This window comes from Saimiri boliviensis, chromosome 20, assembly GCF_048565385.1.
Source record: "Saimiri boliviensis isolate mSaiBol1 chromosome 20, mSaiBol1.pri, whole genome shotgun sequence".
Lineage (NCBI taxonomy): Eukaryota > Metazoa > Chordata > Mammalia > Primates > Cebidae > Saimiri > Saimiri boliviensis.
The window spans coordinates 17,190,007-17,214,218 of NC_133468.1; the positions used below are offsets into that span (position 1 = coordinate 17,190,007).

At 37.5% G+C, this 24,212-nt stretch overlaps 1 protein-coding gene and 1 pseudogene across 10 annotated transcripts in view; one reads left to right on the forward strand and one right to left on the reverse strand.

Moving 5' to 3' along the window:
• The window catches only part of TENM2 (teneurin transmembrane protein 2), a 3,817,113-nt gene that overhangs the window by 2,194,976 nt on the left and 1,597,925 nt on the right, over positions 1 to 24,212 (reverse strand). The window lies entirely within an intron of this gene.
• Positions 7,570 to 8,340, forward strand: LOC101038567 (large ribosomal subunit protein uL30-like; annotated as a pseudogene).

Sequence of the window (24,212 nt, forward strand, 5' to 3'; positions counted from 1 at the left end):
AACTCTTATTGCAGTACGATTGGTCCTTCACATCCGTGGATTCTGCACCCATGAATTCAGTCAATCTCAGATAAAAAATATTCAGAAAAAAAGGATGATTTCATCTGCACTGAACACACACAGACATTTTGTGTTATTATTTACTAAACAACACAGTGTAACTGTTTAAATAGCCTTAACATTGAATTAGGTATTATAAGTAATCTAGAGATAATTTAAAGTATATGGTAAGATGTACACAGGTCATATGTAAATAGCACATTATTTTATAAAAATGATGAGCATACAGAGATTTTGATATCTGTGGAGGTTCTTGGAACCAAGTCCCCATAGATACTAAGAGAAAATGGTATATTGTTATAGTTGTGCTATTTTATTATTAGTTATTGTTGTTAGTCTCTCACTATGCCTAATTCATATATTAAACTTTATCATAAGTGTGGATAGGAGAAAACATGGTATATAGAGAGATCAGTTTTATCTGTAGTTTCAGGCATCCCCTGGGGGTCTTGGAACATATTCCCCATGGATAAGTCATGATGAATGTATAAACAGTCATGCATTGTTTAATGGAGATACATTGTGAGAAATGTGTCACTGGATGATTTTGTTGTACGAATATCATAGAGTGTACTCACCCAAACCTAGATGATACAGCCTGTTGATCCCAGGCTACAAACCTGCATAGCTGTTACTGTACCACTACGGACAACTATAACACAATGGTAAGTATTTGTATATCTAAACATACCTAAACATAGAAAGAGTGTAGTAAAAATACAGTATTATAATCTTATGGGACTACCATCCTACATGAAATACATGCAGTCTGTTGACTGAACCACTGTTATGTAGCATGTGATGGTATATACACAATCTACATATGTACATACATAGACATGCATATTCTTTCAAATTTATGCATATGCTTTTTGACATTACTCTTGAAGCACAGAGAATGCACCCCTCTCAACCCTTGAGATGAAAACAGAAAGGTCTAAGCTGATGCCACAACTGAGGGTTCATGCATCCACTCACAGCAGCAATGATGTGTTTGTGCTCAAATAGCCTGACCACTAAAGAACCTTTGTTGAGGCTGGGCACAGTGGCTCACGCCTATAATCCCAGCTCTTTGGGAGGCCGAGGTGGGTGGATCATGAGGTCGAGAGATTGAGACCATCCTGCTCAACATGGTGAAACGCTGTCTCTACTAAAAATACAAAAAATAGCTGGGTATGGTGGTGCATGCCTGTAATCCCAGCTACTCTAGAGGCTGAAGCAGGAGACTTGCTTGAACCCCAGGAGGTAGAGATTGTGGTGAGCTGAGATCACGCCATTGCACTCCTGCCTGGGTAGTAACAGTGAAACTCCATCTCAAAAAAAAAAAAAAAAAAAAAAAAAAAAAAAAAAAAAAAAAAAAGAACCTCTCTTGATATACCCCATCCACAACCCAAAATAGACTTCAGGAAAAAAAAAAAAAAAAAAAAAAAGATCTCACTAGCAAAAGGCTAAGAGTCCAATGAGGGCAATAGAGAACAAATATTAAATATTAAGCAGAAAATGAAAGATGGATTTGCTTAATAATCAGCTTGACTGATGTCTAGCAAAATAAAAGACAGCTTGAATCCTTAGAAAATAATTACTTATGAGAGGAAGCCACTGAATGGTTTAAAGGACACAAATGTCATGATTAGATTTGGATTTCAGAAAGAGCATTTAAGTTAAAGTAGAATGCACTAGAAATATATGAGGCTGAGGCAGGAAGATGGAAAGACAGGCTGGTGCAGAAATGCAGGCAAGAAGGCTAAAGACCAGGTAGGTTCAGGCGATGTGAGTATTATGGAGAAGGGGGAAGGTTTTAAGGCTATTAAGGGAATGTAATAGGAAAACTTGGTGACTGGCTGAATGCTATGAATAAGAGAAAAATAGGCCTCTCAGGAGCTTCCTGGTTTTGGCTGCATTCAAGTCCAAGATTTCCAACCTGGTATACCTTTTTTCTTTTTTCTTTTTCTGAGATGGAGTCTCACTCTGTTGCCCAGTCTAGGGAGTGCAGTGATGCAATCTTGGCTCACTGCAACTTCTGCTTCTCGGGTTCAAGCGATTCTCCTCCTCAGCCTCCTGAGAAGCTAGGGTTACAAGCACCAGCTACCATGCCCAGCTAATTTTTAAATTTTTAGTAGAGATCTGGTTTCACCATGTTGGCCAGGCTGGTCTCAAACTCCTGACCTCAACTGATCCACCCTCCTCAGCCTCCCAAAGTTCTGGGATTACAGGCTTCAGCCACAACTGGAATGTGGTGTGCTTCTATTAAAGCAAGCCTTACTGTCCAATTCTCAAAACAAAAGAAATGAATTCAATTCCTTCTTTCAAAATTGCTTATTTGCTTTATGTTTTCTGCTTATTTAGAGAAAAAAAATCTAAAGTAGACTCACAGGTAGCTTTGTTCTAATTACCCTAATTCACTTGATATTTGGAGGGAGTAACATGCTTGAATTTATTTCCTTGTAATGGATTGACTTGTCTAGCCAGCCAATAAATGCAGCACTGGGACTCTGTATATTTCTCCCAGTATTATATTATAGCAACTGACAATAATAACAGTAATAATTATCCAATTTCGAGATGGAGAAGTACCTTTGACCTCTATTTGATCCCCCTGGTCTATCTAAGTCTGATTCAGCATTGATTTCTTTCCCAGGGAAGTGGCTATAATCATGTTATGGCTGATTTATCACAATATGCTTGCTGGCTAGTGATTTCTCATCTTGAACTTGCTTCTCTCATTTTTCCCTCTACTAAAAGACATATTGAAATGTTTTCTTCAAAGCAAGGAGAATTCCCCACGTGTTCTTCCAAATTTTTCTTGGTGGGTGGTGTAGTGACCTATCATCTTTGAGAATCATTGTAATTGCATTTTCTGTGTTGAGAGGGTAAAAATCAAAAGAAAACAAAATAAATAAAGCATGCTACAGGAAATTCAATTTAGATTGCAAATACGGTAATAGGAAAATAACATATGCTTAGAAATCACTAGGCTCAGGTTCTAGATTTTTCTACGAATTATTTCTGTGATAGGAACAATTAAATCTTTTTTAATTTTAGTATTTTTTTCATATAAATTATATCTAGTTGAACTCTATCCTTCACTCAAAAGTGTCATATTTAATAATTTTAAGCACATCTAAAAGTGTGGGCAGGGCGCAGTGGCCCATACCTATAATCATAGCACTTTGGGAGGCCAAGGCAGGTGGATCACCTGAGGTCATGAGTTCGAGATTAGCCTGGCCAACATGGTGAAATCCTGTCTCTACTAAAAATACAAAAATTAGCCAGACATGGTAGTGGGTGCCTGTAGTCCCATCTGCAGGTGCAGCCGTGAGCCGACATCACACCACTGCATTCCAGCCTGGGAAATGAGTGAGACTCAGTCTCAAAAAAAAAAAGAAAAAAAAAAAAAGTGTTAACAAATACAATGGGAATATTACTGTAGCAGTGTAGGGATCAATGATAGTGTATCAGTAAGGACTCATCATCCAGAAGGAGTGCAGGTGTCCCTGCTGGTGGGCTTTAAACTGATATTCTGGGAGGAATTTGTAAATTTAAAAAACTCCACAATTATCTAGTACCACATTTTTTACTTAACAGATGGCAAACCTCAGCCTCAGGGAGAAGTAATATGACCAAACTGCAGAGTTCATTAGTCCTTCTTTCAGGAGACTTCAAGTCAAGTCTTGTAATTCCTAATCCAAACGCTTATAATTTCTCATCTAAATAATTACAAGTTGTTGAAGCACAGTCACTAGCAAGGAGATTAATCAGGAAAGGTCAATTATACTATGCAAACAACCCTCAAATCTTGCTGGTTGAAAACAACATTTTCTTTCTTTCATTTACATTTTGCATCTTGTGGGTTGCTGGGAGCTCTGTTCGGGACTGTTGTCACTTTAGGTCCCAGGCTGACAAACCAGCCCGATTCTAGAATTTTGCAAATTACCATGGGAAAGAGTTAGACTTTTTTTTTTTTTTTAAGCAAAGAATAATGTGGGTTCTTACCACTTCCTCCTGCAAGGGACAAGTCACCTTTAGTCATATTTCAGTGGCCAAATATGTCAGATGGCCACACATGACCCCAAAGGAGATAGGCAAGTTAAATCCCACCACATGTCCAGAGAATGTGACAGAGACAAGTGAATCTAAGTGATAGAAACCACATCACGTGTAGCTGGTAGCACAGAGAAAGAACATGGAAAATGTAAGTCTGTTCCCTAAAATATGTAGAGAATTTAGGGAATGTTCTTCTGAGTAAAACTTAGAATGCCCAATTCCCTTACAGTTTGTCTCAGAATCTCTACATGAATCAAACCTTCAGGGACAACCAGGTGTATAGCTCCCGAAATTTGGTAAACTCAGTATCTAAAATAGACTTCACATACTGGAGACCTGCTGGCCAGATTCAGTCAGTGGATGGATTATGTAGCCCACAGTACTTGTAAAATGATCAAATTAGTTGCTATTATTTTTTTAAATGGAGATTTCACATACAGTAATTGGTTTTTGGTTTTCTTGAAATCTCATATCTGGTTGGAGCTGACAATCATTCCTCCATGGCAAAAGTTGGATAAACTGACTAATGTTATCCTCTGTAGTTGCTTCAAGAGCTTTCTCGTTTGTCATGATCCTTACAACTCACTTTTTTCTTACATCTGGATTGTGTTACTTATTTAATAAAGTGACCTATCAGAAGCGCTACCTATGTGCCAAAATGTACTGTCTTTTCTTTGGGCTGAAAGCTAGCTGTATTTCTCAGCTTTCCTTGCCCTTTGGCCAAATGACCCAATCCTCTCCAGCGGAATGTGGGGGAAAGTGACGTGAACTGCTTTTAGACCTGGGCTAGGCACATCTTCAAATTCTCTGCCTGAGATGTCACTGAACACCCACTCTGGACTGTTACATGCACGAAAATGTAAAGCATCAATCGTATTATGCTATCAACTAAATGCCATTTTTTACAACGGCATTTAGTTAGCCTACTTAGGCTAATAGCTGAGTCAGGCAGGCATTTGGGCCTGTGCTCATAATAAACCATTTAGGTGATTTTTAGATATATATTTTTTGAACATTTTCAGGGACTGAATCATTACAACCTCCTTTAGTTGGGGAAGAGGGGCAGGATTGAGAAATTCTAGGCATGGAGAAAAGTAAAAGAAGCAAAATAGAGATATGGGGCCACAAACCTAGAGGGTTTAATTCATTCAGTTTGGCTGCATTTTCGGAAGAGAAGTAAATGTACAATTTTAAAGGGATGAGAATGCCAGGCTAAGAGAATTCAGAGTAGGTGGTAAAGAAAGAATCAGTGAATTTAGGGGGAATGAGGGAAATAAGAGTGAAACAATATCTCATTTGTTTTAGGGGCCACTAATTTAACATCACTGTAGACTCTAAGTAGGTGAGTCTGGACAAAGCAAGACACTCAGGAAATAGTACAGGCCTGTGACTGACAGAAAGTAACAGCTACCATTTATTAAGTGCTTTATAAGACTTAGGCCCTAGGCGGATCGCTTCTATGTATTATTTTAATAATGAAAGTAGTACTATAAAATATCTATTTTATACATAAGAAAGTTTTAAAATGCTAATTAACTTAGCCTAAATCATGTGGAGATACATATCCTAGAGCCACCATTCCATCTATCTGTCTATCTATCTATCTATTAATTGATGGATCACAGTCTTTCAATCAAGTTTAAATTAATGGTAAATCTAAATGATGTGTATGTGCATATTCTATATTCACCATTCCATCTAGACAGACAGACAGACAGATGGAATGGTGGATCTAGGGTTTGAACACAGATAAATCTTTTATCAAAGTTCTTCCTAATTAACTATGACATTATGTTTTATAACATGGTCTAAACTTAGGTAGTAGTGACAAAGGAACAGACACAGAGAAGAGAAAGAGAGGCAGTTGATTTTTCATTAAACTTCATTGAGATACTGCTAAGCATAAAGCACTGTGCTTGAAATGTAAAATGTGGTTTTTGATTACCAAAAAATGTAGAGTCCAGTGGCAGGAGCTTTAAGACAGAGTCAATCCAGATGACGGTCAGGCCATCAGATTACTGTGTTCCTTTCTATGAAAGGGCATCATGGTAACTGGTCTTCAAAGATGGCCCCTAAATAACTACATTCTTTTGGTATTTATGTTTTCGTGTAATTCCCACAGACATTGAATTTGAGCTTTGCCTGGGTCTAGGTTTACCAAACATCATATGGCAGAATGGAAGCCTTGCTTATTTGCACCTGCCTAGTCTTTAGGAAGACTGGTAATGTCCATTTACTCCCTCCTGAAAAGCTGACTTTTGGGAACACTGCCACATAAGAACTTTGGCTACACTGCTGGATATTCTACATGGAGGGACCACACAGAAAGACCACATGGAAAGGACATGCATTCGGATGGCAAGATGACAAAGAGAGGTTCAGCATTCCCAGAGTCTAAGTCAAATCTCCTTATGAATTTGGCCACTTTGTGAAAATTTTCAGGTAAGATCAGCAGAACTAACTGATCCCTGACAACTCAGAATGAGGAGAGGTAACACATGTGGTTGTTGGTAGTTGAAACCTTCAAAACCTTAAAGATTTGGGGAATTTTGTTACACAGCAAGTGATAGCTGAAAGAGAGATGTTACAAATTTGTGAGATATTGGAAAAGGGTAAAAAAAATTTACTTGAACTACAGGTATTATATGGCTAAAAGAACAACAATGCCAATTATAATATTATCAGGCATGTTTTATTCAAATCCTTGATTGCAACTGAACATTCTTATTGCGTTGTATGTTACTCTGAATTCAGATATACAAAAAAACATGCCATGTAGCACTAGAAACAAGAATATCACATCCTTCCTATTATAGCAACATGCATTGGCTCCTAATCCAATGCACTGAGCCCATACGGAGGGTTAAAAACTGTTCCCCCAAACCAGTGCTATAAAAAAACTTCCCTGATTTATGCATTTCATCTACTCTAATTATCATCATAGTTAGAAATGCCATTCCTTCACATATAATGAAATAGTCTGTTCAGACAGCTGTCCAGTTACTTCAAATTCCAGTCATCCATCATCTAAATCTGTACAGAGTGGCATGTGTTATTAACCCATTGCTTAAAGGCTACCTGGTTTTGTGACTTCAAACTATAATTGCTCGTCAGAGAACTTTACTACGTTGAGCTCTCTTTTCTCTGCCTAAAATAAATGAACTATATGTGGACAAAAGGCTTCAATCCAATCCTTTACCCATCACTTATGAGAGGCAAATGAGTTGGGTTGTAGGTAAGGCAATTTCTTCCACAGAGGTGACATGTAATAAATATCTGTGGAGTGAACACATGATCTCCAAGATCCATCATGATCCACTGCCTATTGACTTTGAGATAAAATGAAGGGTTAATTATGAGCCTTAGCTAAATGAAGAGAAACTGACCTGGGCAAGGCAAGAATGCATTGTTCTGAAGGAATAGGAATTTGATCGTCTAATTTGATGTAGTTAGAAAGCACAGTGCATGCCTCTTTTTCCGGCTGGACCCCCGGAGAGTGTAGGGGAGAAGAAAGAGTAGGTTCCTGCTGTGCCAGAAGCCCTTAAGAAAAAGTGAAGGCATTTTTCAGAGCTGAAGATCAAGTGCCTGAGAAAGAAGTTTGCCCAGAAGATCCTTCTAAAGACAAGGAGGAAGCTTATCTAGGAAAAAGCAAAGCACTACCACAAGGAATACAGGGAGCTGTACAGAACTGAAATTTAAATGGTGAGGATGGCAAGAAAAGCCAGCAACTTTTATGTGCCTGCAGAATGCAAATTGGCATTTGTCATCAGGATCAGAGGTATCAATGGTGTGAGCCCAAAGGTCCGAAAGGTGTTACAGCTACTTCACCTTCGTCAAATCTTCAGTGGAACATTTGTAAAGCTCAACAAGGCTTCAATTAACATGCTGAGGATTGTAGAGACACTTATTGCATGGGAATACACAAATCTGAAATCAGTAAACCAACTAATCTACAAGCGTGGTTATGGCAAAATCAATAAAAACTGAATTGCTTTGACAGATAACGCTTTGACTGCTCGATCTCTTGGGAAATACGGCATCATCTGCATGGAAGATCTGATTCATGAGATCTATACTGTTGGAAGACACTTGAAAGAAGCAAATAGCTTCCTGTGGCCCTTCAAATTATCTTCTCCACGAAGCAGAATGAAGAAAAAGACCTCCCATTTCCTAGAAGGTAGAGATGCTGGCAACAGCGAGGACCAGATCAACAAGCTTATTAGAAGAATGAACTAAGGTGTTTACCAGGATTATTTTTCTAAGCTGGTCAGGTAATAAGCAGAACCTGCTCTCAAATTGAAATGAAAAAAAAAAAAAGAACAGTGCACGAGAGTAATAAACTTTCTTTTTTTTAAAGGCAACATTAAATATATTTTCATAAAATAATCATAAACTTTCTACAAATAGTCAGTTGGGGAAATGTGAACAAAATATTTGAGAATTATATGAGGTTCTTCCTTACACATGCACAACTCCTGTTAATATGATAGGATTCTGGGCTTAGAAAGTACTACGCTTATATATATGCATAATTTACGGGTGAAACTTGGCATTATTACTGGTGTGAAACTTGGAAGGTCACTATTGAATAACAAGGCTGTGAAAGTTTACTTTTTCTCATTATTTAGTATAAAAGTAAAGGCATACATAGCCACACAAACACATAGAGAAACAAAATCTACAAAAGTGCAAAAGTGAAAGGCTTTTTTTTTTTTTTTTTTTTTTTTTTTTTTTTTTGAGACAGAGTCTCACTCAGCCACTGCACTGCTGGAGTGCAGTGGTGCGATCTCAGCTCACTGCAACCTCCACCACCTAGGTTCAAGCAACTTTCTTGCCTCAGATTCTCGAGTAACTGGAACTACAGGCACCCACCACCACATCTGGCTAATTTTTGTATTTTTAGTAGAGATGGGGTTTCACCATGTTGGCCAGGCTGGTCTTGAATTCGTGACTTCAGGTGAACTGCCCACCTTGGCCTCCCAAAGGTCTGCGATTACGGGCATAAGCCACTGCGCCCAGCCCGAAATGCTTTTTTGATTTGCTCCCACTCACATTTCCACTCCCCAGTGTGAACAGGTATATAACTTTTCAAACACATTGATGAATCCATGCAAACAGACAGTGATATAAACACACACGTAAAAATGTGGGGTTATGAGATACATGTTTTTCTGCAACCTGATTTTTATAGTGACCAGTAACATATAATGGATCTTCACCACCGTCAGCACATACAGAGCTACTTCGCTTCTTAGATGGATTTGTTGTTATTCCAAAGACTGAGTTGAAACAATTCATTTAATGCTTTGTCTAGTGATGGACATTTATGTGATGTCAGATCGTTGTGTGAATACTTCTGTGGCAAGATAATAACAACAATAATAATATTTATCGTTGCAATAGCTGACATTGTCACATACTATGCACTAAGCACTATGCTAAATGCTTTATGTGCTTAGTCTTCTTAGCAACCTTTTGAGGCAAGCATTATTAATTGTTCTTTTTAGATGGAGATCTGGAGGCTGGGGAAAGGTGGCACATTGTCCATGTGACACATTGAGGCCTCCACAGAACCACAATTTGAACCTAGCTTTGTCTCTGCCTACATTATTAGCCAAAACTGTCCTAAAAACTTTAGTAGAATTATTGAATAAAAGGACATGTCCATTTAAACATCTGCAGCATACTATTTCACTTTAGTCTACTCAAATACTTAGTTTATTAAGTACATTTATGTAATTAAAATAAAAGATATATTCGTTTAGAAATAGTGATGCATCTACCCTAGCATTTCATGAAACAGCTTTGAGAGAGCTCATCTCCTGCGTCATTGTCATGAGTGTGTTCACAGTCACCAGAGCTACTTTTCAGTCTTCCCGCCCAGCTTTTCAGTACACATCATTATCACTTTCATTTAAGTCGAGGGGGATATAAGACTTTTTGAAACGAATGTGAATCTGCCTATGGTAATTTTATTCTTCGGTCTAAGTAGCCACTCACATTATATTACAGCTTATTTTCTTCTATTTTTTATTCTTCATCTAAGTGCTATATCTGCTTTCCAAAATATAACCAGGTACTGAATTGCCCTTAAAAAGTGATATAAAAATCTCCCTCCCTGTGTCCATGTGTTCTCATTGTTCAACCATGTTCTTCACATGTAACCCAAAACCTAAAATGCAATAAAAAAAAGTGATATAAAATCTTTAATAAATAAACAAACATAGATACCAGTAGAATGAAGACCTGTGTTCATTAAGTGCCTTAATTTTTATTTTGCTCAGGAAAATATAGGGAGGTTCCTGGATCTAGCAACAAACTAGATCAAAGGTCAAATGAGCATAGATACACACACACACACACACACACACACACACAGAGAGAGAGAGAGAGAGAGAGAGAGAGAGAGAGAGAGAGAGAACCAAATCAAATTACAACAAAACAGAAACAAGGACTGGGAAATTTTATCATATTCAAATTTAACAGAAGGGAAAAAGGAAGGAGTAATGTCGTATACAACAGTTAGTTCACCAGATTAATAACTGTTGGTTTAGGCCGGGCATGGTGGCTCACACCTATAAACCCAACACTTAGGCCAAGGCAGGCAGGTTACAAGATCAAGAGTTCGAGACCAGCCTGATCAACATGGTGAAACCCTGTCTCTACTAAAAATACAAAAATTAGCTGGGTATGGTGGCACTGCCTTTAATCCCAGCTACTCAGGGGGCTGAGGTAGGAGAATTGCTTGAACCCAGGAGGCAGAGGTTGTAGTGAGCTGAGATGGTGCCACTGCACTCCAGGCTGGGTAACAGAGCAAGACTCTGTCTAACAACAACAAAAACAACAACAAAAGAACTGTTGGTTTAAACTGATTAAAGCATCACTGACATATCAAATATTTAGAGATTTGGATTGTAAGCAACAGAGACACACTGATAACTTGAACAGAAAAGTAGTTTATTACAAGACAGTAAGTAACTCACATAATCTCTAGGAGGGCTGAAGACCCAGGCTTGGAGCTTCCATTACTAGGGAATCAAAATAAAATCCACAACTCACATCATAGAGCTGGTCCTATGATAACTCCATTGTCACTACCAAAGAACACAGACCCCACACTTCATTCCAGCTGTGTTTGTTCCTAGCTCTATGGCTAAAAATACTGCCAGTGCTGCCTCTGAAAACTGGATGAGGCCACCAGAGACATATGCAAGACTGGGTTTCTTTTGTTCAAAATCCAGGCACCTGGTCTGATTGGCAGTCTACATCATCTGTCAATGCTGCTGTTAGGGAGGCTGAGAAGTCCATTATATGCCATTCTCTTGGTTGTTTGACTCGCAAGTTTGTGCATGAAAAGGTGTTTCAGTTGCTGGGACTAGTGAAATAAACAACATACTGTTTGCAACACTGAGCAGAAGAATCTTATTACATCACTATTCTCTCTAAGCTATAATTTTATCATTTGGAAATAATGACTCTTATTTGTTGCCCAATAAAAGGACTTTTCCTTATTAAGGATATTTGCATTCCTTACACTTCTGAAAATAAGGAATTACAGACCAGATTGCATGAATTTCTGAGATGGTTACAGTAAAGAAGAGGTTGACTTTAAACTTCTTGAAGGATAAGTTGTATAAACATTGGCTCATCAGTCTCATAAAGGAATTATATTTCCTGCACTAGGACTGGCAACAATTTCATGAGAATTTCCTATACATACTGTATCAAGCTTTTCCATAATCATAATATTTGGAACGTCTGTGGCATTCTCCCCTTACATAGTACTTTAACAAACATTAGCTATAATTGTAAAGAGCTTTAGGATCCTCAGGGATGAAAAGTATTGTATAAATGTGCCATGTAACCATGCCTATTACTTCTGTACATTGCTGCATAAATTATCAGAAAATGAGTAAATGGATTTCAGTCTCATGCACTTGAATGTTAATTGGCAAGAAAAATCTTTTTTCACCAGTTTGGAGATGACAATTATATCACAGTCTATTTGCTTTTGTAGGTATTCACTCTTTGTTAATCTTGACAGATTATAACCTCAGGTGCACTCTGTGTCTGGAAGTCTTTGTGTGTATCTTGACACAAGGTTTAGTGTCAATTCTGATGTTCAGTCTGCTGTGAAGACATTCTACAGTATCTGCAGCCTTGCTATATATCACTCTTGTACATGTATCTAGATTCTGCTGAAGCAGAGAATCTAATCCAAGTGGTTATTACTTCACTGAGCAGCCATAATGCTTCTGTGAGTTTTGTTATTGTTTGGTGATGGATTTCAATAAAGAAATTTAAAATGCTATGCTAACAATTTTCTTTAATATCAAAGTCTACACTTTCATTGAGAGACAAGTTTATTAACAGTTATTTCTTGATAGCCAAATACAGGTTGTTCATTCATGAAGTTTAGTTCCCATTCCACAAAGTTTAATTTTTAAACAGCACTCTGTATGTTAACTTCCCGTCATTTTGCCAGGCATAAGAAAAAAATCAAATAAGCGTAAGGCTTGACTATTTTAAAGGCATTTTTAAGATTTTCTGAAATACTACTAATTTTCTTTCCCTTGAATTCCAATATCCAAACTACCACCATAATTAATCCTTTTTAACATCTCTCCATTTCACACTTTATTTTCACATCGAACAAGGCTAGTCTTAACATTTCGTGGACCTTCTAAATGATCATCTCACCATGAGTCAAGAAATTCAGTTCTACATCATTTAAATAGGGGTAAGAACCCTTTCACTCTTAAGAGCTCAGGTCTGAAACATTTCTCTTGAGCCAAAATGAGCTGTTGCAACCTGACATACTTCAGGTTCAGCCTGGCTTTTGGTACTTTTCCGTGGATAAGTGAAGCAGGTTGGCATAACAGAATAGGCATCTGTAGAAATTTCAGGTATATGAAGATCAAGGCAGCTAAGAAAGATTATTTAGCATAGAGAATGTGAATTTTGAGCGCTACATTTTCTAATTTGAAAGGGAGCCCAGAAATAAAGAATTTTCAAATAGCGAGAGTAGAGTAGGAAAATAATAGTACTGCACAAATCCTTCTACAGACAACATTTCCATTGGAGACGGAAAACTTTACAACCATGGTGTTCCTTCTTTCCTTGACTTCTAGTTTGACAAGTAGCACCCCCATCTCTGTTATAGCTTTGATGCTTTTTTTTTTTTTCTTTTCTTTGCTTGACAGTTTTCTTTTTTAAATTTTCTTTTTCGTTTTTTTTTTGATGGAGTCTCGCTCTGTCACCCAGGCTGGAGTGTAATGGCATGATCTTGGATTACTGCAACCTCTGTCTCCCGGTTTAAAGTGATTCTCCTACCTCAGCCTCCTGAGTAGCTGGGATTATAGGTGTGTACCACCATACCTGGCTAGTTTTTGTATTTTTAGTAGAAATGAGGTTTTACCATGTTGGCCGGGGTGGTCTCGAACTCCTGATCTCTGGTGATCCGGCCTCTTCAGCACCCTCAAAGGGCTGGCATTACAGGAGTGAACCACCGTTACTTTAAGTTCCAGGATACACGTGAAGAACATACAGATTTGTTACATAGGTCTATGTGTACTATGGTGGTTTTGCATCTATTGACCTGTCCTCTAAGCTCCCTCTCCTCGCTCCTTGTCCCCCAGCAAGCCTGGGGTATGTTGTTTCCCGCCCTGTGTGCTTGACAGTCTAATTCTAACTTCCCTGGCTGACTCTGCCTGAAATCACAGATTCCCAACCTTGGCAGCTGTCCTCCTAGGCTGCACTCCTGCAAGTGCACCCCAACCTGGTGATGGGGTCTCCCACAGCAACCATTTAAGTTTGGGCGAGACATGCTTTGTGCCTGAGCTGTCGTGATCGTTCGCAATCCATTCCCTTTGTCTCCAGTTTCTTTCTACTTTGATATAAACTTCCCACAAGTGATAGATTAATCTTCCCCACAGTGGCTTTTATTGTATCACTATCTTACTCAAAATCCTTTAATTGCTTCGCATTTCATAGAGGAAGAGATTTAAAATCTCACATGAATAAATTGTCGTCCATCATAAGGGCTTACCATGGCCCAATCACTGTACTAAGTGCTTTACACGCATTATCTCATTTAATTATCACATTGAGGTAGGTATTATTATCCTTATTCTATGGATGCAGAAACTGAGGCTAATCTCCCATTGACCTCATTTTATATAATAAAAAAATATATAATCCTACAATGCCCTGGAATCATATATTTAAAAATGAAAAAAAAAAAATTTCAGTGTCTCTCCCAGGTCTATAAATTACCAGCTGGGCATCTTTTAGAGAGTGACGAAAACTCTCTAAGCCTCATCTTTATCATCTAGAGAATAAGAAAAGCATTGCCTATCCCTCAAGGTTATTTGAGATAAAAGACGATGATTTAGAATAGTACTCCAATGACATGGGTTGATATTACTGGCCTAAAGTAAAAGATGACTTTGCCTATCTGACTAAATGTCTTGGAGGAATACATGATTACATGTTGGTGGAAATGCAGATTGCCTACATAATGTGATTATAGGGCTGCTCATAGGACTGCTCTAGCTCCTCCCTCATTTACAGACTCCACACACGTATTTATTTAGTGCACTTAATATGCTAGATATGGTATATATAGAGTGTACATTTATGGGAAGGTCAGACATTCTGTATGGCTTCCACTTTTCTGTGGTAAGAATCAGAGAAGGAAGAGTGTGTTTATCGGGGAGAGGAGATTGAGCTCAGTTTTGAACATGTCAATATCTGTAATTTTTGAGTGGACATCTTAGAAGAGCATCCAAGAGGACAAACAAAGTTCCATGGCTCAGAAAACAAAGCAGAGCTGGAGATGAAAATATGAAAATTTTACATGCATGCATTTTTATTTAGTGTCATGGGACAGAATAAGAAAACCTGGAGAGAGAATCAGAAGAATAAGAAGCCCAGAGTCCTGAGTACAAAATTTAAAGGTCAGATAAGGAGGAGGAGCCAGGAACAGTGACATGAAAAAGGAAGCCAAAGGTGGTGCCACAGTGGAGACTGTTTTCAACTATTCTGGAAGATTCAGAGGGGTTGCTTGTGATCTTAGAAAACCAGGTATCAATGAAATGGGGGGCAGAACCCAGAAACCTCTTCAACCCAGATTCAACTCTCTTCTTTTCCATATGGGAAACTCCTATTCCCAATGCTATACCCTTTTAAACTGCTGTTACATACTTGTGGTTTCTTCTGGGGTGAGGGGGAAATAATAAAAATATTGATCATCTGAAGGGTCATGAGAGCATTAGGGACTTTGAAGAGTGTGTTTTTGAATATTTGTCTACAGGCTAGGGGAGTAAGGCTCTGATAAGACGGGTGGCACTCACTACAAAATCTTGCTTTATTTTTGCAAGAGACTGACCTGGTTTTAGTTTTCTGGAGTTTTCATAACTGCTAAAATATGCCTCATTTCATGCTAGTGTTGAAATGGACTTTATCTTAGAAATCAAACAAGGAGACAAAGCTCCCTTAAAAGTTTGATTTCTCGGGGAAAATGTCTAATCAGAAAACTAACATTTTCTTTTCTCCTGAGTGCATAGTATGCTGATTTGATTTCTAAATGCTATGGGTACCATCAAAATGCTGATGAAATCAACTCTATACACCCCTGCCTTAGGGGCAGTCCTTGTACCCAAAAGTAAGAAGCAGTTAAAAAAAAAAAAAAAAAAAAAAAAACAGGCTTGTTCACACATCTGTACTACCCTTTTCTCCCTTTGGAAAAATTTCACTGTTATTGTTACTTTACATTTATTTTTCAAGAGCATCTGTTAGCACCCTGCACTGTTCAAGTGCTAGGGACATATCAGTAAACCTGAGACAAAAATACCCTACTCTCAGGTTATTTATAGTCTACTGGGAAGTAGGATAAAAGATTATTTCTAGAAAAGAAAATCATGCACACCCCCAAACATGTTACTCTGTGAGTGCATGTAAGTGCGCTTCCCCCATTATAATTCATTAACATTTATTAGCCCGTTGGTACTAATTTGTTGTTAGATTGTCTAGCTGAAATATCAGAAAGCAGGAGCTAATGAAAATGGAAAGAGGGAAAAGAAAATTTTGAAAGCAGGGGTAGACGAAATTTTGAAAAGATGGGGAAAATGGCAGAAGAATATGTACATCTATGTTCTTGATGTAGAAAAATATGAGACTAGGGAAAAAAAGGAGAAGGAGATCAGATCATTTTCTACTATTCATGTTAGTTAAAAGCACTGAGAATTTGGTAGTGCTAGTTTAAGCTGGTGCAGATCTGAGGCAAACCCAACCCCAGTGACATCACAATTTTACTAAAAGTTTATAAAGCTGGAATACATTCAAAACACCACACCCTTTTCAGTTAATCCCAATAGACTCAGTCTACCTAAGACTTAGTAGAGTAGAGGGACAAATAAGAAATAACATCTAAACAATCTGTACTAGTAAAGAAAATAAGTTGTCAGTCTCTCTAAATATTCCACATTGAACTGATCAGATATTTCTGAAATCGGTGGAGACTGCCCAACAAAAATCTGTCTCTGAATATTAGCAAGCTCTTAGCATATCTTCAAATTCTCATTCCTTTTAGATTTGCATGTTGAGAAACTGATTTATGAAATGACTTATATTATGAAGACTTTAACCCAGTCTGGCAAAAAAGAAAGCTAATTAGTGGTAATGATTTACTTCTGGTTGGAAATTCATAATTTGCTGGGTCATGACCCGTAATTAATATATTTTTTGCATTTCTTTCTTTAAGATAATTGATGGTGCATATTGAGTGTTGCTTTAGGAAAAGTTGTGTCTTAAATGCAATTAAAATAAACCATAATCTTGTGTAGGTAAATTGTGTTAGATAATTCAAATCAAAGAATCTTCAGAGTCTCAGAAGAATTAAATGTCTTATTTAAAATCATACTGAATAAACATAACCTCATAGAAAACACACTTTGTTTTCTGAAATGGCATTAAAATATATAGTCAAAACAACTCATTGCTAGAGAGAGTATTCTCCCAAGTTATCAATTAGTAGAATACAATGTGAAAAGCAAAAATAAAATTTGAAAGTCCCCCAACTATCTGAATAGACTTCCTCTTCAGCCAAGGCTCTTCTAATCTTTAACCTGAGAGACTGTTTCAGGCCATACTAGGAAGTGGGGGTCACACATGTCTCATTATACCTCTCTGGCATTAACATCGACACATACTTTAAGTCTGACAAGAAACATTTTACAACCTATTCTCTCTAAAGCCTGTGCCTAAAAGCTGCCTCTGTAAATAATAACTTGGGTCTCCATAATCCCTTAGTTTAGCCCAGGCATTCCTTTCTATTAATCCCAGGTCTTTAGATAAACCCCATCAATTGTCAAACTGAAAAATTGTCAACCTATAAGCTGGAAGCCCCACTTCAAGTTGTCCTGCCTTTCCGGACCCAACCAATGCATTTCTTTGTAGGGAACCAGCCCTACAGCACCCCTGGGTACCCCGAGTTTGGTGGGACAAACAAATGAGAAAAAGATTGAGAGAAAGTGGGAACAGGGGGCCATCGCTTTATTACTTCGGAGGAAACACTGAAGGCCCCGAACTCTGATCATCCACACTATTTATTGATTACAATCATATTGATCCATAGGGTAGGGGTGGAGTGATGGTAGAGTGAATCCGTGAACTGGAAATGACTCAGTGAGCCGGAACTGTGTGTCATCCTATGGACTGATAACCATGGCAGTTTGGGAGTTTCACAAAACAGGAACATGTGGTTATCTTTAGCTTATTATCTATGGAACACAGACCTTACAAGGAGCCTACAAATCTGGCTGCGTCATTCATAGTGCTACAAAGGGGTTTTACGTACTTGAGCACAACGTTTATGGTAACAGAGCCAAGATCACCCTGTCCTGGAACATGAGGCATGGAGAGCCCTTCCTTCTCAGAGGCCTCCTGCAGCCTTCCACAGTTTGTGGTTCCTTATTTATATGTTACTCATAACCAATTTAGGTAGACACTCTGTAAGTCCTTTTTCCTTTGCTGCTTTTCCCAACATTTCTTAAATGTGTTTGATTGAAGACTCGCGTCTCCCTAAAATGTATAAAACCAAGCTGCACCCTGACTACCTTTGGCACATGTTCTCAGGAACTCCTGAGGGCTGCGTTACTCCTATTTGGCTCAGAATAAATCTCTTTAAATATTTTACAGAGTTTGACTCTTTTCATCAAAAATGGAAACTAGTAAGAATATTTATTGTTATGGAGATTTTTTTGTATTAAGAAAATTTTACAACAAGGAATGGAAAAAGTAATGCAATAAAACTACTTTTACTTAATCAGAACTATTGCTGACTTTTTTTTATATTTGCTTCACCTTTGTTATTAATAAAATATGATTGATACAAAGTAACATGTATCCTCTTCAGAGGCAATCATCACAAATTATGCTGAACCTAGTTTTATATATGCTGAATCCATTTTTATAACATACTTTACTAATACTTAACTGATATATTTAGTGAGGACATTTCGTAAAATTTTACATAAATAGCATTCTAGCATATGCACGATTCTGTTGTTTGCTTTATAACTCAATATCATGGTTTTTAAATCTATCAACATGTGTTTCCTTGTACATTCTATTCCTCTTAACTGCCCTATGTTCCCATTTACATACACTTTTAGCTTATCCATTAGGTAAATGCTGAACACTGTTTTATTTTTCCTTTTTTGTTCTTTCAAACCATGTTGCCATAAATATCCCTGTACATCTCCCCCTTGTGAGCTTGGATAAATGTTACTTTACAGTATAAATATGAAGGTGGAATTGCTGGTTATGTACATTTTCAATTTTACTGATAATGCAAAATTTCTCTCCAAAATTGTTATTTCAATTCACCTTCCCACAAGCAGAATCAGGGAGTTAGCAGTCGTTGCCAATCCTTTATACTATCAGACTTTAAAATGTCTGCCTGTCTGATTTTATTTTACCTTTAATTTTATTCATTTTATTTTGTGGATGTTTTGCATGTCCCTGATTATTAGTAAAGCTCAGACTTGCTTCCTAAATTAATATGCTATTTGTCTTTCTCCTTTGTGGATTTCCTGGTCATAATCCTTTGTTCAGGTTCCTTTTTAAAATTTCATTTTATGGAATTATTTGCCTTTCTAAAACTTCTTAAAAAGAAAAATATCTTTGAAAAATCAAAATTGATACAAAGCATAGGAAGTAAAGGTTCAGCCTTTCACTTAACCTCATTTGCCTCCCATTCTCCCCAGATCTTATTTAAAAGTGCTTGGGAATTATAAAAGTTTTATAAAAACAGGGCTTCATGCTGCAAGTAGTCTGGTATTTGCTAAAGTCTTCAAAATAATTTCATTTAGAACCTAGAGGCTTTGCACAGGAATTGTCCTGTCACTTACAAATATGCCCATACTAGTACTGACATTGCTTCTAGCAGTTCTTTTTAGGAGGCTGCAACCAAGTGAAATCTGGCATATGTCAAAATGATGGGTCTGAAGAGATTCAGTGCTCTTAAATAACATCATTGCTTTGTAAGGACTGAACCTTATACAAGAGTTTCCTGCAATCTGATTCTTACCAATAAATCTCTCACAAATCTCCACATGTTCTTCTCATGATTGTTGCAGAGATGCAATTAAAAGGGAAGTCTGAAGGGATGCAAAGGGAATTTCCAGAGGATGCCAGATGAGAGAAAAACTTGAAATTGTGCAGGTGTATAATAAAAACAGTAAAATACAGCAGATGAGAAGTAAAATAAATAAGTGGACGGTGAAATATTCTAAACATACACGTGTGTATACATACAGGTACATATGCATGTATATGTAGACATGCACATTTGTATGGTTCTCAAATGTACCCATAGGTATGAAATGTGTTTTTAATCAAAATCATGGTTTTAAAATCTATAGACATATATGTTTCATATATATTATATCCCTGTCAATAGACTTATCTTCATTTGCATATGTGCTCAGGCATACATGTGTGGATGGGTATCTGTATTACATACACACACACACACACACACATTCTGAGGACTCATTCAGCAGAACATGAATATCCAGCAAATAGTTCGACGAGTCTGTAATATTTACATCCAAATTTATTTCATTTGCCCAAATGAATCACTCTTTACATAACCTATCTGGAAAGGATTCTTTTAGGTAAGAATTGTCAATATGATTAGAATTTAATATTTATATAACCCCAACAATGCACTAGGTACTGCAAAATTGATGAAATTGGAGCAAAGTTGTAACTTTCACATTTATCCACCTAAAGATAATATTTTTCAACCTCTGGCTACTGTATTTTCAGGTGCAGAGAAAAATCTTTATTGAGATTGTTTTCTAAACACACCAAGATTAAGTTTGCTGACTTATATTTAGACAGTAACTACATAGGTTGTAAGATTTGAAGAACAATAAAAACGAGGTGAGAGGAAAATCAGATGTGGAGGTAGTAACAACGCCTTACATTTTTGGGAGAGAACAGAAAATGTAAAGTCAGATCAGGCACTGGAGAATTGAAACAGAGATTTAAGTAAGTTGCTGTCATAAAAATCAGTTCAACACATATTCATTAAATAGGTGCTTTACGTATTCTAAGGTCACCCCTAATTAATTGGTTTAATAAATTAATTGCTTTAGCAAAATGGTAAATTTGTATGTGTATATGTGTGTGTGTGTGTGTGTGTGTGTGTGTGTGTATGATCATATAGCCATATCCTATGGGGTAATTCTATCATGCATTTTATAACTCAAACAAAATCAGCTGAACTGTGAGTTACTAAGTAGGAGGGGATTGAAGTAAATGAGCAATATGAAAAAGCAACACTGCATTTAAAGGCATTTGTGCATTATACCGTTGTTATCTAATAGACAAAAAACATCAGGGGATTTACAGTCCAGCTCTTTTATATCTTCTCTCTGCTAGAAGCTTGAATAAGTAATTGTTCTTCAGTTTCCTCATCTGTAAAACTATCTACCTACCCATGCTCAGTGTCACAAGAATCAAGTACACTGCATATGCTAAAGTCCATTAAAGTTCTTAGTAAACTCACATGCAAACATTACTTGTTATAAAACCAAACCTTACATTCATCAGGAAATGCAACTCAGTCTTTCCTATTAAAATCCTTACCAAATGGCTAGAAAGTTGTCTCCTATAACCTGGGATTGGAATATCAAAATCTGATGTCAAAGGCCACATGATGTTCTTCCTTTTGAAAGAAATCTTTTAGTCTGTCAGCCAGTCATTTAAGAGTAGGTAATTTTATTGAGTGCTCTCTCTGCCAGGATATTGAATTCCTTCACCCATCTCAAAAGCTTTGTGTTATCTTTGAATCCTAGCTCTCCTTTGTGCTCCCTGCCTATCTGTTATGAAACAGCATGGACAGCCTCCATTGCACCTGACTTTGCCGTTCTGGACCCGTGAGCTCAGCTGTATTTCATTTCCTGTTTTTGATGTCCATGAGATTGCTAATTCTATCCATATATATATATATATATATATATATATATATATATATATATAAGGCATTACTCCAACCAGTTTCAAGGTGTTTCTGATTCTTACAACCAAAATAGCCATAACTAGAATACTTTCTGGCTTCACACCTGCACATATGACCTACCTTGTATGTAAACTATATTACTTGCTTTGACCTCCTAAAACTCTATGTCTTTGTTTATGTATTAACCTTTGTATTCTTACCTGTTGAAATGTCAGTTCTTCCTAAAAAGTTCAGTCTAAATGCTGTTGCTTTAAAGAAAGCTTGTTTCATTCTATTCACCAGCTGTGAGACTTTACATTATCCTCTTTTATTTAACATCTCTTGTAATAATTCCTTTAAGGTATGTTATTACACTTACTTTACTCTATGCTACATTTTCTCCTTTGCTATTTGTTACCATACTTTGGCCATTCTTATCATTTTCCACTCCTCACCCTCAGGCACCACATTCATATTTATTACTCATTTCTAAGATGTACACACCCAGCACGGTGTCTTAGTCACAGTAAGAATAGATGTTTGTCAAAGAAATAAATGGACAAGCAAATTAAAGAATAAGAACTACACTATATTACAGGACCCCTTCTAGGGGGTGGAAATCCTGCTTTTGGAAAATATTTAAATGTCTTTTTTTTTTTTTTTTTTTTTAAGACAGAGTTTTGTTTGTCGCCAGGTGCCAGGCTGGAGTGCAGTGGCGCGATCTCAGCTCACCGCAACCTCCGTCTCCTGGATTCAAGCAATTCTCCTGCCTCAGCCTCCTGAGTAGCTGGGACTACAGGCGTGCGCCACCACGCCCAGCTAATTTTTGTATTTTTTTAGTAGAGACGGGGTTTCAACATGTTGGCCAGGATGGTCTCAATCTCTTGACCTCGTGATCCGCCTGCCTCAGCCTCCCTAAGTGCTGGGATTACAGGTGTGAGCCACCGCGCCCGGCCTAAATGTCTTCTTTTGTCCTGTTCCTGTCAGTATTCTGGTGGGCATGGGCCATCTGGGAAGCACTCGGAGTCACCAGCAGATGGCAGGACCCTAACTATGAGCTCAACACTAATTGAGTTTTAAAAGTACATTAGTATGATCTACCTTCTGTTTTCTGGCAACATTTCAATAGGGAGGCGTAAAAACCTCCAGCAATCCGCTGATGAGACAAATATCAATGAAAAATTGATAAGCAGCTGTGATACAGCTAAATGGAGTAACAATAAGTAGAAAGCAATTTAAAAGGAACTGAATAAGTGAATGTGGATCATATACTGACCATTAAAACAGCCAATATTATCATCATTCATCTTTCTCAGTTCAGTTTTCTCAGTAGGTGATACCCTTCAGTTGAAGAAACCAATTTATCTATTCATTTCAACTCAATTATTTATGCATTTTCTCTCACTAACGAGACATGAGGGCCAGTGGATGATGAAATCTAAAAGTTGAACTCATACTCAATTTTGTCCTATTCAGTTGGAAGAGACCTTAGAAAGCCTTTTTTTTTTTTTTTTTCTTTTTTTCTCTTTGCTTCCCACAGTAAGTCTTGTCTGCAAAATCCTTGGCATGTCATTGCTAACCTCTAAGTAATCAAATGAACAGTTCATTTTGTCATTCACATTTCTTCTCATATATCAAATAAGGACTTCTCTGATCAGGCCATCTAAATCACAGCTATTGTTGAATCTTTTATTTTCTTCAAGAACTTATTCTACTTTATTTATTTATTTATTTATTTATTTGTGAGACTGAGTCTCACTCTGTTGTCCAGGCTGGAGTGCAAGCTCCACCTCCTGGGTTCAAGCAATTCTCCTGCCTCTGCCTCCCGAGTAGCTGGCACTACAGGCGTGTGCCACCACACACGGCTAATTATTGTATTTTTAGTAGAGCGGGGTTTTCACTATGTTGGCCAGGCTGGTCTCAAGCTCCTTACCTCAGGTAATCTGCCCATCTCAGCCTCCCAAAGTGCTGAGATTACAGGCATGAGCCCCTGCACCCAGCCTCAATCACTTTTTATTGTACAATATAGTTAGGTTTATTTATTGGTTTTTTGGTTTATTATTGAGCTTGACCCAACAGAATGTAGTAAGGCCTATAAGAGCAAAGACCTTGTTTAGATTGTTCAGCAATATGTCCAAATTATATAGAACACTTCCAGGCAGATGGCAAAAATCCAACTAATATTTGTTGCATGTTACTGAAAAAAAACTAAGATATATTTGAAACCCACTCTCATTATCTTGTGAGGCAGCCTGAAGCCTCCATTCCTAGAGGTCTTATACTTTGGGAGCTGGAATCTGTCATTCTATAACTTGTTTAGTTAGATACAGTTCAGGCTGCTATAACACAGATTCTCTATCTTAAATCTGATTCACCTAATAGTTGAAGACTCAGCCTTCAGTCAATAAACGAGTTACTGAATTTTAGGCCTTTGCCACTCCCTCTACTAGGCACCAAGACTTTAAAAATGAACAAGATTTCACCCCTCTCCTCAAGGAGCCCTGTCTCCACAGATGGGTAATGGTTTTCCCTATGTCTTCTTTTCTCTTGGCTTCACAAGTGAGCTATGCTGCCCATATGGCAATTTAGCATTTAA